Source organism: Thermobia domestica, chromosome 9 (genome assembly GCF_964235325.1).
Source record: "Thermobia domestica chromosome 9, izTheDome1.hap1.1, whole genome shotgun sequence".
NCBI classification, from domain to species: domain Eukaryota; kingdom Metazoa; phylum Arthropoda; class Insecta; order Zygentoma; family Lepismatidae; genus Thermobia; species Thermobia domestica.
In genome coordinates, this window is record NC_137462.1 from 264807225 (window position 1) to 264820821 (window position 13597).

A 13597-nucleotide genomic window follows, 5' to 3' on the forward strand; every position below is an offset into this window, starting at 1 on the left:
CAAACTGAAAGAACTTTTGTCACTTACTGTACCTATGCAATTGGACTGATACATTTCAGTGCTGGCCCTGCATAGATGATAAATATAATTAACTACAGCACACTAAGTAAGAAATAATAGCAATTCTAGTATGAATGCTGACCAGGCTTACGCAACTAGAAGACATATATATCTTGTCAATGGCTTCTGTTGTGATCAAATAACATAGGTTCGATTCCCGGTGGAAACGTATGTGGTTCGGACCCTATGTTTAGCTGTAGGTCTAGTTCATATACATATATGCGATGTTTGAAAAAGATTACCTCCTCGTGGTGCTGCGAGTTGAAGAAATTAACCTAGTATATGAGCTGAATTTGGCCAACTTATAATTGTAATACACAGTGTGTCCAAAAAGTTTCGAGATTATATTCATGAAAAAAAAAAGAAAACAATTATTGAAGATATGTATATAATAAATTGATGTGCTTCAAAATAAGACCATTTTGCGTATACATACAGTTATCGTTGTACACTTTCCTTACCTGTAAATCGTTCGACACGTTGATTTCTGACAACGAAACAAAACAACTGGTCACTATATGCGCGATCCATACACCACAAAGGCTCAGTTGCAACCGAGTCTGGTGCATCATATACCTGACATTACTCACCAATGTCAATACCCATGGAGATCATCCTCTACCACTTCTCCTTAGCTAGAAAAGAACCATTCCTCATAGTTGACACACCCTGTATAAGGACAATTTCTTCAAATATAAATTATAGTATTTTTGGTCTTCATTCGTGAGAAAGAAATGTATTCCATCTTAAAGACAAATTATAATCGTGCCGCTATAGCCCTTTTCTAGTGTACAAACACCGTGCGCGTGGGTTTTCTCGGGGTTCTCCCGTTTCCTCCCACTTTCTTCATTCCACCATTTCATTCATTACTCATCATCACCGTCTTCTTTAGCCTAAGCGGCATAACCGTGGGACGTAAAACTCAAAGATTTCATTTCATTTTTCCCTTTTCTAGTGGTCAGGGCGCGTACCTTGGTGCCTGGATTCCCGGTGGAAGAATATCAAAAACACTTCGATGATTCAGATTACCACTTTGAACTGTTGATCTTGTCTCACGTAGCCTCGTTGCAGATAAAGAACATAAATACAATCGAACTAATCGTGAGAAGTTCAATATTTAAATTGTATCTCTTCATGAATGTGGAAATGAATACTTTAAACACTGAAGAAAAAGAAATAAGCTGTCCTGTAGCTATCACTGGACTTTAGCCAGTAGAATATTCTTCCTAGCAATACAGACAATAAATCTAATAATAGGGAAGCAGCAGACCTGTAGTCAGCCCAAAATTGTAGGGAGGGGCGGCTGAAGTTAGGGGGGGCAATCCAACCATATTATAGTTCATCACCACATTATAGTTAATTTGCAAGCCTATCGTGAAAACTTTAGGGGTGCCCACAAAATTTTAGGGGGGGCTCAACCCCCCTGGATACGGGCCTGGGAAACAGCAGCCTAGCCAACTGCTAATGTTGACACTACGTTATAATTCGCGCATAATTCTAGCGCGTGTATCATTTGCCATGCAACTCAATTCCTCACGCCAACTAGAGTTGCGAACCTCAGAAGACAAAATTATCAATTTTTGTCGTTAAAATTATCGTATATTACAAAAAAATCGCATATTCGTAATGCACGTGATAATTGTCACATGGTTGGCAATTCTGCTCGCAATCCCTACGAAAGGGTACGCGGTGACTCAGTGGTAGAGCGTTCACCTCTGGTGCTTGGGGTCCCTGGTTCGATCTCACCTCGCGCCGTGTGGACTTTGTGGTGGACAAACACCCTGCTGGTGGGATTTCTCGGAGTTCTCCCGTTTCCTGCCACTGTCTTCATTTCACCATTTCATTCATCTCTCATTATCCTAACCGGCCTAACCGTGGGACTTAAAACTGAAAGATTTCATTTTTCTGTCTTTTTTCTTTTTCTTTTTTTTTTTGGGGGGGGGGGGGAATCCGTACGAAAGATGTACAAATTGGGAATGCAAGTTTACACTTACTGGGTAAGTGATGGCTTGGCCAGTATACAGTTTAAACCACCAAGTTGGACCAATGTATTTATATTTTAGTTCCACATTTCTCAATTCCCAACCATTAGCCTATGCAGGACTAACCAAGTATATTACTGGGATACCTCTGGTATGTAGTGTGCTCAATGGCGTGTCTTGAGAAAAGTCATGCCAGTAAAATTTAACATTTTCACGGTTCTACAAACCAAAGGAAGAAAACTTGAAATATGTAAATTTTTGTTACTCACCATCCATTACCTGAAATCCAATAAGTATTTTATAATCAATGACTTGAATTCCTCATTTATCTTTGTTAGCATTCAGAACACATTCATGGGACGTTAAATAAACGATATTTATTAATTTTTGATTTTTTTTCATTTAATTTAATAAATTAAAAAACATGTAGGGCAAGTATTAACCCAATAATACTTTATGTCGAAAGATCATGAAATTTTGACAATTGAATCGGCCATTGCATAGTAAAACAACAAAAAATGCAGCTAATCACAGTTGAAAACAGGTGTTCTGGAATTCTGCTCGAAAATGTCCTTGTAAGTGGAGGGATTTTCGCAATTTCCAAATTAAAATAACTGTGAATGTTTAGTGAACGCTGTATCAGAGAAAATCGAAGTGTTACGAATAATGTTAACCCACTCTCCAATCGAGAATGCAATGTCCAATTAAGGACGCTGAAAAAGATGATTAGCCTATCAAGATTTCCGATATAACTCCTGAGGTATCCGCAAAAAAAAAGAATACTATGTCATTGCTTGTATCACTTACATTTACTGCACTGTATTTGCCACTACTGCCTCCTAGCGACAAAACACGGCAACTTTGAGCATGGACTTTCTCTGTAAAATAAAAAAACCTTGAAAGGTTTTCTTTATCAAATAGCGAAACGTTTTCATTCAAAGGTAAGTTCTAAAGCAATTTTCTTGAAGTAGCTATTGAAGAAACTAAGCAACAGAATAGATAGGGCGATCCGTTTCTATATGAAGTCTATATGAAAACATGGAAATCACGAAACTTCAATGCGAAATAATAGAAAGATAATTATTACTACGAATGTTTATTTAATTAATAACCATAAATGTATTTAAAAATATATATTTCTATATTCAATACGACGAGTCTCCCAATTAGATGCATCAGGACGTGAGACAATAATCTATATATTAAAATGCTAGGTTTGTATGTTTGTCACCAAAGAAAAGTTGTCTTCAATCGTTTCGACAATGAGATCTCGAAAACCACAAGTACTAGAAATATGTCGTTTTCGCTCGTCGACTCCAAATTTTGGGTAGATTGTGTAGTTCTAATCGAATATTTTTTTTTTAAAAAAAAACGTAGACGTTATTTCTTTATTACATTTTTAGGACAACACCGAAAGTATTGAAATTAAAAAAAATCATATCCTATGAGTTTTCCAATCCAATACAAAAAAAAATCCAACACAACATAGTCGTATACAGGGGTTGTATTTCTCTGAGGCGTTTGCTTCATAGCCAAATGATAATGAAAAAGGAAGGATAACTATTTTTCTCCCGGATTTATTGTTTGGAGTGTTTTGTCCAATGAATACTATATATATCACTGACATTATAAGTAGACCGTATAATTAATTGTGTGAACTCCAACCGGAAGTAGACTCAATCTTCCAAATGGTGCGAGATATTGAAAAAAATAATCCAAAAATCTCCCTTTATGGTACCACTTGTAGATTTTTATCAAGACGGTTTTCACTTATGTCTGTAAAGGGCCATGTACAAATTATGTGAGGAATGACAAGGAGATACATGCTCATAGGTCTATGTGAATGGTGCGCTGTGGAAAGAGAGCAGGTTCAGCTAGTATATTAAAAGCAGCATTGGCAATTCGGAGACCATAACCGTTTGTTAGTGAGGGCTACTATTTCATTTATCGATTTGTATTTAGACTTATTACTCATCCTGATTTTGCCGGGACAGTCCGATTTCTTAAAGACTGTCCTACATTCCAATGTGGCTCTGTCAGAGCTTCAAAAGGTCTCAACTCTCACGTTTATTAATAAAAAATAGTTATTATTATTATTATTATTATTATTATTATTATTATTATTATTATTATTATTAATAATAATAATAATAATAATAATAATAATAATAATAATAATAATAATAATAATAATAATAATAATAATTAGTTTCCACATTTTATTGAAGAATGTTTTGAAAATAAAAGTCAGAAAGAAAAGCAGATGCGACCTATACGTACATACGTATATACTCTAGCAAACGCTAAAAATATGTCGTTCGCGGCCAATAGACCGAGCTAATAAGCTAGAATGAAAAGGAAGATAGACAAAATAAATTGTGATTGTTCAATATAAGTACCACAACGAGCAGAGGAATTATAGATAATACTTTATTATGTTTCTATTCACAATTTTAGAGGAAGTATTGATTGAAAAAGGTATTCGAGTACAGATAAACACAAATGGTTGGAAATTGGCAACATTGAAAACAAAAGTTGCCAAAATTATAGCTAAACTACGATTTTATTATCTACATATAGTGTGAAAATGGCTAAGTCGGCAATACTGTAATCGGTTTCCTTTTCTGTTTTTCATCTTCTCGCTTTCTATCTTGATTGGAGATAACTACATTCTCATAGTTCATAACTTGTTTACAATAAATGCCTCAAAAGCTTTTAATCAGAATTTTATCAACAATAATCAGCTCAAAGGTTCTTAGTCAAAATTTTGATTTTCAACAATTGGCAATTTTCAAAATCAAAATTAGTTTACATGACAATAACATTAATAACTCCAAAAGAATGGTGTTCTGTGAACAGATGACTATGGAGGATCTGAGTAGAGGGTAAGTTAAAAAAATGTTTATAACTTATGTTTGCTAAAGGAGGGAGGGAAATAGGTATATGAATACAATTTTTTATATTGAAAAGTAAAATCAACTACCATGAATGCTTTTTTATCGACAATTAATATGTGTCTATTTTATAGCTCAGCTTAAATCTTCAACCAAACAATACCCGTAATTCTTCTCAACTAGTACAAGTTTGAATCTGGACATCTGTACTCTGAAATTACTATTCGAGAACTTGCAGATGAGAGTATTCATATTTAAGAATCTGCCTTATTCCCTCTTGGACTCGCAGTTACAAAAATTAACCCTAGAACTACCAAGCGGGTCCATTGGACCCGTGATTATACTTTTCAATATTTTTATTCTCTTCATGAAAGTTAATTTGTTGCGCTGTATTTGTTTTTTCATACAATAAAACAATGTGAAAATCTCATAAAATTACTCCATATCCTCGATTCTTAATTAGGGTCCATTGGACCCGAATGGTAGAACATGTGTGTAAAAATGTATGGTAGTTGCAGGGTTAAAGTCCAAAACTGACATTGAAGTTCTTAAAATGAGTATTCCCTTATTCTTGGATTTTCTTGACTTAAAAGTCGACGTGTATAAGGTATTGTTTCAATATTAAAAAATTATCTTCAATTATGATGTTGAGTTTATAACCAACTCCTGGCAACAAATAGGCGGAAGTTAATTTCATACAATGTTTCAAGTATTCAGCTTGTGCTGATAGTTTACGTGATACCACAGCTCAGTTGTAGACTGTGAGGTGAGCAGTGCTGGGGTCTCAAGCTATTCCTGGGTTTCAAGGAAGTTTTGGATTTGAGTTGAACTCAGCAGGGTTGTAGCCATACCGTGGGATTCTATTGTCGGAACGTCTTGTCGCATCAAAAGAGGAATGTGAGCTTGTCTTAATATTCTGGGACCAGTGAAGTTTTATCCATGAATTGGTATAATTAGTAGATATATTTCGAATCATTGCGCAAAGACGCATTCCATTACCTTTCTTTGCAAGATTCTGTTGTTTTTTTCACGTATCAGAATTTGGAAACAAGCATCTAACTATTTAGTAACAAGTTCAGATCAATTTAAAGAGATTAAGCAGTATTTTCAAATTATTTTAAAAATCGAAGATAATTATTCCTTAAGAATATAGCTGATTTACAATATATCATACGAGGTGTGTTTAAAAAGAAACCGAACGTTTGAAATAGCATGCCAACCGACAGAGGGAGCGCACTCAGCGGCAGGTTTAGGTAACGAATTGCCTTGTTTCGCTATGACAATCAGTCGTCGAGCTACAGCCGCTGAAGTAAGCACATGCACAATTTGTTCGTCAGATATAATGACAACGAAAGAGCTTGAAGAAAAACGCGTCTGTGTGCAGGGCCGGATTTCCCAATAGGCCCGGGCCTATTGGCGCAAGCTCTCAGGGGACGCACGGCCGAGAAAAAAATAAAATAAAATAAATAGCCATAACTTGACATATTTTTTTGAATTGATTAAAAAAATCATGTTAATAAAGCATTCTGATTTTGAAGTTCATTGGAACAAATAATTGCTGGTAAAGTTCACCAATCTTTTGTTAATACATTAACGGTATTTTGTTAAGCCCAGAACCAAGTAAATTCCTCTAAAAAAAACTTTCAATGATAAAATTGCATCGTGGAGTGGTGTTTAAGCAATTAACATATAGGCCTCATATAATTTTTTAATAAAGGTTTTTAGGAAAGTAACTTTAACCAGACTAAGAGGCGGAAAAATTTATTGGGCCTAGGGGCGCCAAAATGCTAAATCTGGCCCTGTCTGTGTGTGAAAGTTTGCTACCAACTTAGCGAAACATTTTCAATTGCTTTTCATTTATGCAGGATCTACTCGTCCGAAAAAAACACACATGAGTCAGTCAAACATCAAGGTAATGTTGGTCGTGTTTTTTGATTGGAAAGTTATTCTCCGTCACGAATTTGTTTTACGTGATCAGATGGCAATTAGTGGTACCGGGACATTTTAAGGCGATGGAGGGATGTTGTGTGCAAGAGGCCGGAATTATGGGAAAACCAGACTTGGATGGTGTACCGGGCCAAAGTGTCTTTAACACTTCGCTCCTCATACTCGGTTATCTGGCAAAGTACCAGACTCCCGTTGTGCCTTATCCAAGTCCCAGATCTAGACTTTTTCTGTTTCTCAAACTTAAAAATCACTTTGTAAGGACATCATTTTCAAACCATAGAGGAGTTTTAGGACAATGCGACAAGAGTCCTGCGTACCATTCCAGAAAGTACGTTCCAGGATGCTTTCCAAAAATGGATGAAATGTTGGGAATGATGTGTTGCCAGTAGAGAGGACCACTTTGAGGAGGGACAATACTTAAAAATGTTGTGAAATGAATAATACAGATTTTACAGCTAAAGTGCTGTCGTTTGTTTGAACATGCCTCGTAATACAACATTAACCTGCAGATTGGATACATGTGCTGGAATTTACAATGAAAATGAAATCTTTAACTTTTACGTCCCACGCTTATGCCGGTTAGGCTAAAGGAGACGGTGATAATGAGAAACGAATGAAATGGTGGAATGAAGAAAGTGGGAGGAAACGGGAGAACCCCGAAAAAACTCACCAGCACGGTGTTTGTTCAGCATAAAGTCCACACCGCGCATGCTGGGACCGAACCATAGACCCCCAAGCACCTGAGGTGAACGCTCTACCACTGAGCCACCGCGCCCCCATTGTCCTGGAATTTAGTTCATGGTGTGGCGCAAAGTTAATTTCTTCAGGAACAGATAAGGAAACGGAATTTAATGATTAAACAGTCATCTGCGATGCAAGAATCTTTGGTTCAATTGAATCAATATGAACATCAGTATTCGTGTTCGTGGAATCTCCCGTTATTTGCCACCATCTTAATTCCAATATTTCTTTCATAGCTATTTATATTCCTGTATTAATTGCCTTTTCAACTTTAATACATCGGGCAATGATGTGCAAACGTTTTCAGGAGACAGTCAAAGGAACTATTTAAAAAATTAGGCGGGCCATTATAATTTATTAAAAAGAAAATGGTACATTTTACAAAATTTTTATAACACTAATACCTACTAACATTTGAAGTTTTTCATAATGTGGTTGGAACTGGGATGCACTGATTCTCAGACATGAAGCTGAATACTCATTTTTAAAATGATGTCTTTTAGTTTAACGTCCCACGATTATGCCCTCCAGACTAAGGAGACGGTGATTAACGCAAGGGAATGATGGCGGAAAATTAGTAGAATGAGAATGTGAGAGGAATCTCGAGAAAACCCACGAACAAGATTTTGTCCATCACAATCTTACTTACGAACCAGGGACTCCACACACCAGAGATAAGCGGTCCACGACTGAGCCACTTGCCCCGTAAATACTTATTTATTTCTCTGTTTCTAATGAAACGCTTTCGTAGTAATCCTACTGTTCTTTTCATTAATCAGATCAGGAATCATGTCGCGAGCTGGAGAGTTCATTCCAAGGAAGTGCGTCTGGTCCGCGAGCCGTAGTTTACCCATCACCGCCATAGGGCAGACCCACGTGACATTGAACTCAAAATTTAATCTCATTTCCTTTATAAATTATAGGAACATTTCTTTAAATTAGTAAATTTCAAAACCAACGAATAGGCCTATAAAATATTACAGGAAATTGTGTACGTGGAATGCAAATATTGTAAGAAAATGCTGTCTTTGCGAATTAAGTGAATATAGGAAACAAATTGTAAGTTCATCTGAGAAACAATGAGAAACAGAAAGGTTGTTGGGAATGCATTAACTACTACACAACTAGTGGTTAAGGGATTGTCTCTAAATTCAGTTTGTTTGAAACAACGTAGTAGTTAATTAGTCAAATGAATGGACAGACTTTCGTACGTGAGGGACATACGTGCAGATAGAAGGAGAACGTGGTATATACAGTATGTGGCTTGGCTTAGAAGACAATTCATTTGTTTTCGGCGCACAGCCATAATTACAAACATAGCTTGTTGGATTAAAATTGGATTAATTTTGGGTTCAAGAGAACTAGTCTGTCTCATGACACGTACTGAAATGAACAGAAGAGAGAAATGTGCAGTGCGAAATACTGGGAATAGCTTTTAAGTAGCCCTTGGTGCAATGTTTTTACTACAAGTATGGTCATTTTCGCATTATTCCCTCTGTTCCAAACCCTCATTGGCTTTTTAAATTAAGGAAATAAAAGTGGCGAAATTTACACTTAATACTACAACAGTTAAAAGCGATAGGAACGCTCCCTCTTGGCTAAGCGGTTATCATACGTGCCTTTGGCGTAGGAGACTAGGGTTCTATTTCCGGAGGAAGTTCATGTGCTTCGGATCCCACGTTAAGATGTAGATCCACGTCTCATATAGCCTCGCCACTGAGAGGGGCGCTAAACTGAAAATCGAATCAATCAATCAATCAATCAATCAAGAGCGCTGAATACATGGAGGCTCAGTGGTGCCCCTGTCATGTAGTCGAGCACCCTGGGCATTAGATAGATAATCGCAAGCAAAACCTATCTGGGATTTGAATCCTTCTGAGAAACATCGGTATTTTTAACCAATAATGTCATGGGGCCGCGGTGATTCACAAGGGACGTATGCGAATCGTGACAGCTAGATATTTATGAAAATTGGTACACTGTCTAATTATGGATCGCTAATCATTGTAGTGATAGTCACTCAGTGCGTAAATGTCTTGTTTATCCACTGCGTACTTGGTATAATACATATACAAAGCAGTGACCGAGTGAGGCTGTACCGAATTATACCCCAAAACGCCGGGAAAGGCAGAAAATGAAAAACACGTGACCAAGAGTACGGCAGTAGTCACGCAAGCAGTGTTGCCATCCCAACACAAACTTATAGTTTTTCAAATATAACGTATACCATTTCATGCCATTAACACAATTGGCATAAAGCGTGAAAGAAAATAGGCAAAAGGTGAATTATCAGTGTTACCAAATAAGGAAGATACGAGACTGTAAAGTTGAGAAAGTACGAGGTCCGTACAGAGAAACGAACAAATGTACAACAACAACAACATTGCAGAAGGAGCAAATGTACATTAGGAAGTAAACTACAGCATACACAGCATCCAGTGACTAACAGGCTTGATACGGGATTCTCCCAAAAAAGGGACCATGTTAGAGTAGCCGTAGAAAGAAGTCCCATGTGACATAGTGCGGTAATGTGAATAGCAAGTTTTCCTGTAGCTCAGAAATCCTAATGGCGTTTGTGTATAATCGATATTTAAAACCGTTCCAGACAGCTATTAAACAAACTGTCTTGGGATTGCAACATAGCATATAATGCAGCATGCCATTCAAACCACAGAAACGACGGTGTAGGGCCTGAAAATTCTATAACAAGAAAGTACGTCGGAATCGATTTGAAAAGATTAATGACCTGTGATAGGTGTCAGTCGAGAGTATAAAATACTTCAGCATGTAAGACAATGTTGAAGATAAAACTCACTACATTCAGGTTACCTGTAATACAGGCGCAAAATCTTTTAGCATAATACATTAATACATACAACAGAAAAGCCATACATAATATGGCAAAAAATACCTAATTTCTCGCCCTAGTCGCACACTCGATATGTCATATCAAACCCGTTAGTCACTGCATAATGTGCATGCTGTGGTTTGCTCCCCACTGTACATTTGGTCCTTCTACAGTCTTTTTGTTGTTGTACAGTTGCTCATTTCATTGTACGGACCCCATAATTTCTCATCGTTACAGCCTCATATATCCCTTATTTGGCAACACTGATAACCCACCTTTTGCTTATTTTCTTTCACGCTTTATGCCAATTGTGCTAATGGCATGAAATGGTATACGTTCTATTTGAAAAACTAGAAGTTTTTGTTGGGATGGCAACACTGCTTGTCTAACACTACTGCCATGTTCTTGATCACGTGTTGCCCTCCCGTAGATATCAGGTTATCTGCACACATTTTTCATTTTTTGGCTTTTCCCTGCATTTTGTGGTATAACTCGGCACTACCTTACCCGGTCACTGTCTGGTATATGTATTATACGTAGCGGGTAAACAAGGCATTTCCGCACCAAGTGACTATCACTACGATGATTAGCCATCCACAATTAATCAGGGTACTAATTTTCATAAAATTGTACGTCTCTTGTCAGTGATCAGTGATAGAGTGTTCACTTCTGGTACGTGAAGTTTCTTGTTTGATCAAAGCTCACGCCAAGTGAGCTTTGTGGTGGACAAACACCATATGCGTGTTTTATTCTCGGGGCTCTCCTGTTTCCTCCCACTTTCTTCATTCCACCATTTCATTCATTTGTCATCATTAACGTCAACTGTAGCCTAGCCGGCATAACAGTGGGACGTTAAACTCAATATTTTATTTTATTTTCATATCCAATAGCGCCATTTCAGATTTTGACAGGATGCCAGAATGTCCATCGACAATAATTATTTCAAGTTCTTTTGTAGGTGTATTAGTATATAAGTTATAAAAAAACATATGTTTCTCAAACTTTGGAGGGGCAATTTGGCCTTTGCTGATCTCTCTGAATGACGACCCTATTTTTAACTGTTCTCGATGTTCCTGTGTTCATATTCTTGCCAATTTCTGGTAGAAATATTTGAAAAATGTAAAATAGGGTTGAATAAATCTTTTTTTTTTTTTTTTTTTTTTTAAATGATAGGACATTGGTCTTTGATGGAAAGGGCACATGGTTCTGTCCTGGTTTCTACTGGACAAAATCATGTCCATGAGTTTCCTCGTAGCTTTCTAGTTTCCTTCTACATTCTCATTCCACTGTTTACATAATAATCATCCATTTTCACTAATCATCCATCTCTCTTAGACGAAAATGCAGAATAGTTGGATGTAAATTCTAAAAATAAAAGCTGAAAGCAAAAATTTTAAACAAACAATGAAATCGGTACTTGTTCATATAAGCATTAGATCACTAGATATACAGCATTAAATCAGATTAGCTCAGCACCTAGATACTTCTTGAAAATTTACAAAGGACGTTCATTATATTGTAAGCCTAAAGCTGGGCCGTCCTTTTGGGAGAGAAACGGGAGCAATTGCCTTCCCCCTCAGTTTGAGAAACACATGACTTATAATAAATTGTATTCTATATAGATATAGTAACATAAACGCTAAATTCTTATGTCAATGGACGATCTTCTTTTCCTCTCCCTCCAAAATCTGAAATGACTAGTGAAAGGTGACGCAACAATTCTGGGATAATGAAACTCAGTTAAGCGTTTGAACCATCCTTCCTTAGCATAATAACAAGAATGAAAGCAGTTGCCTTTTATCGTTCGGTTTTAGTAAAGTGCAGAAATTGATACCCAGCGACGTCTACGAAGTTAGACAATGCCAGGTTTACCGGGCGAAGTAGCTCAAGTAGTAGAGCATTTGCTTCGCATTCGAGAAGTCATGGGTTCAATTCCCGTTGCCAACCAACCTGACTGCTTTTCCCTCAGTCCTACCAGTCAAATGCTGGGATGGTATCTACCTACTAAACAGGCCCTGGCCGATACCTTCCAAAATCCTTTGCATTGTTGTTGTTGTTGTTAGATACCATATAAAATGACGTCTGAGCTGTATCTAGTGATTGTTAAATAAATAAATAAATATCAAAACTTCCGGTAATAGAATTTTTGATTTAAAAAAAACGTATAGGGCCGTCTAATATTTATATGAACGCATAATTGCAGTCCATTGTGATAAAGCATCTTCTTATGCCATGGTGAGAAGGTGGACTGCCATATTTAGTACGACAATAACTAGAAGATGACTGTAGCCCTGGCTCCAGTGTGGATGTGACCATCGAAGAAATGCGTACAAAAGTAGAATAATATTATGTAATGAATAAGTCTCCGACTTCTATGACATAACATATTTTTAATCTGACATCTTTTTGCTTGTCTAATTAAATATAACCACATTTCTTGCTACGAACACGAAAATACGATTTTTATTGGTATTATAGACACATATTTAGGATTTAGTTCATATTTGGGCCCGAAGGAAACAAAAGCATACTTTTGGTCATATTTTAGGCAAAATTCACTTAATGTTTGGAAATATATTTGCCAATATTCACACTAAACCTATTTGGAACTTCTTTCCTAGAAGTATTATACCTTATGCAACAGGATTTGAAGGAATAATGTACAGCATGAGGAGATCGAGGAATTTGAAGCTTAAAATATGTGTATATAAAACTATAATCATGCCTGTTATCTTGTGTGGTTGCGAAACATGGTCGCTTACTCTGAGAGAACAACGCAGACTGAAAGTATTTGAGAATAAAATCCTAAGACGAATATTCGGCCCAGGGTCCCGATTCTGTCGGGACTGTACCTTATTTCTTATTTATTTGTCCCACGTTCCGACTGGAAACTCGTCGGGACTCATATTGCCCCGATTTATCGATTTCAAAGTTAATTAATATTTTACAAAAAGAAAAAAAAAACTTGTTCTTTTACACGCAAAGTTTTACGTATAGAATCAATTTAATAAATTTGTGTTTTAATTTGACTCACGAAAAAAATCATTATAACTCGTTGTTAATTTATAGTTATTCCCTAATTGTTTTGAGATGATAATCTTGCCGATTATTATGATACTATATTC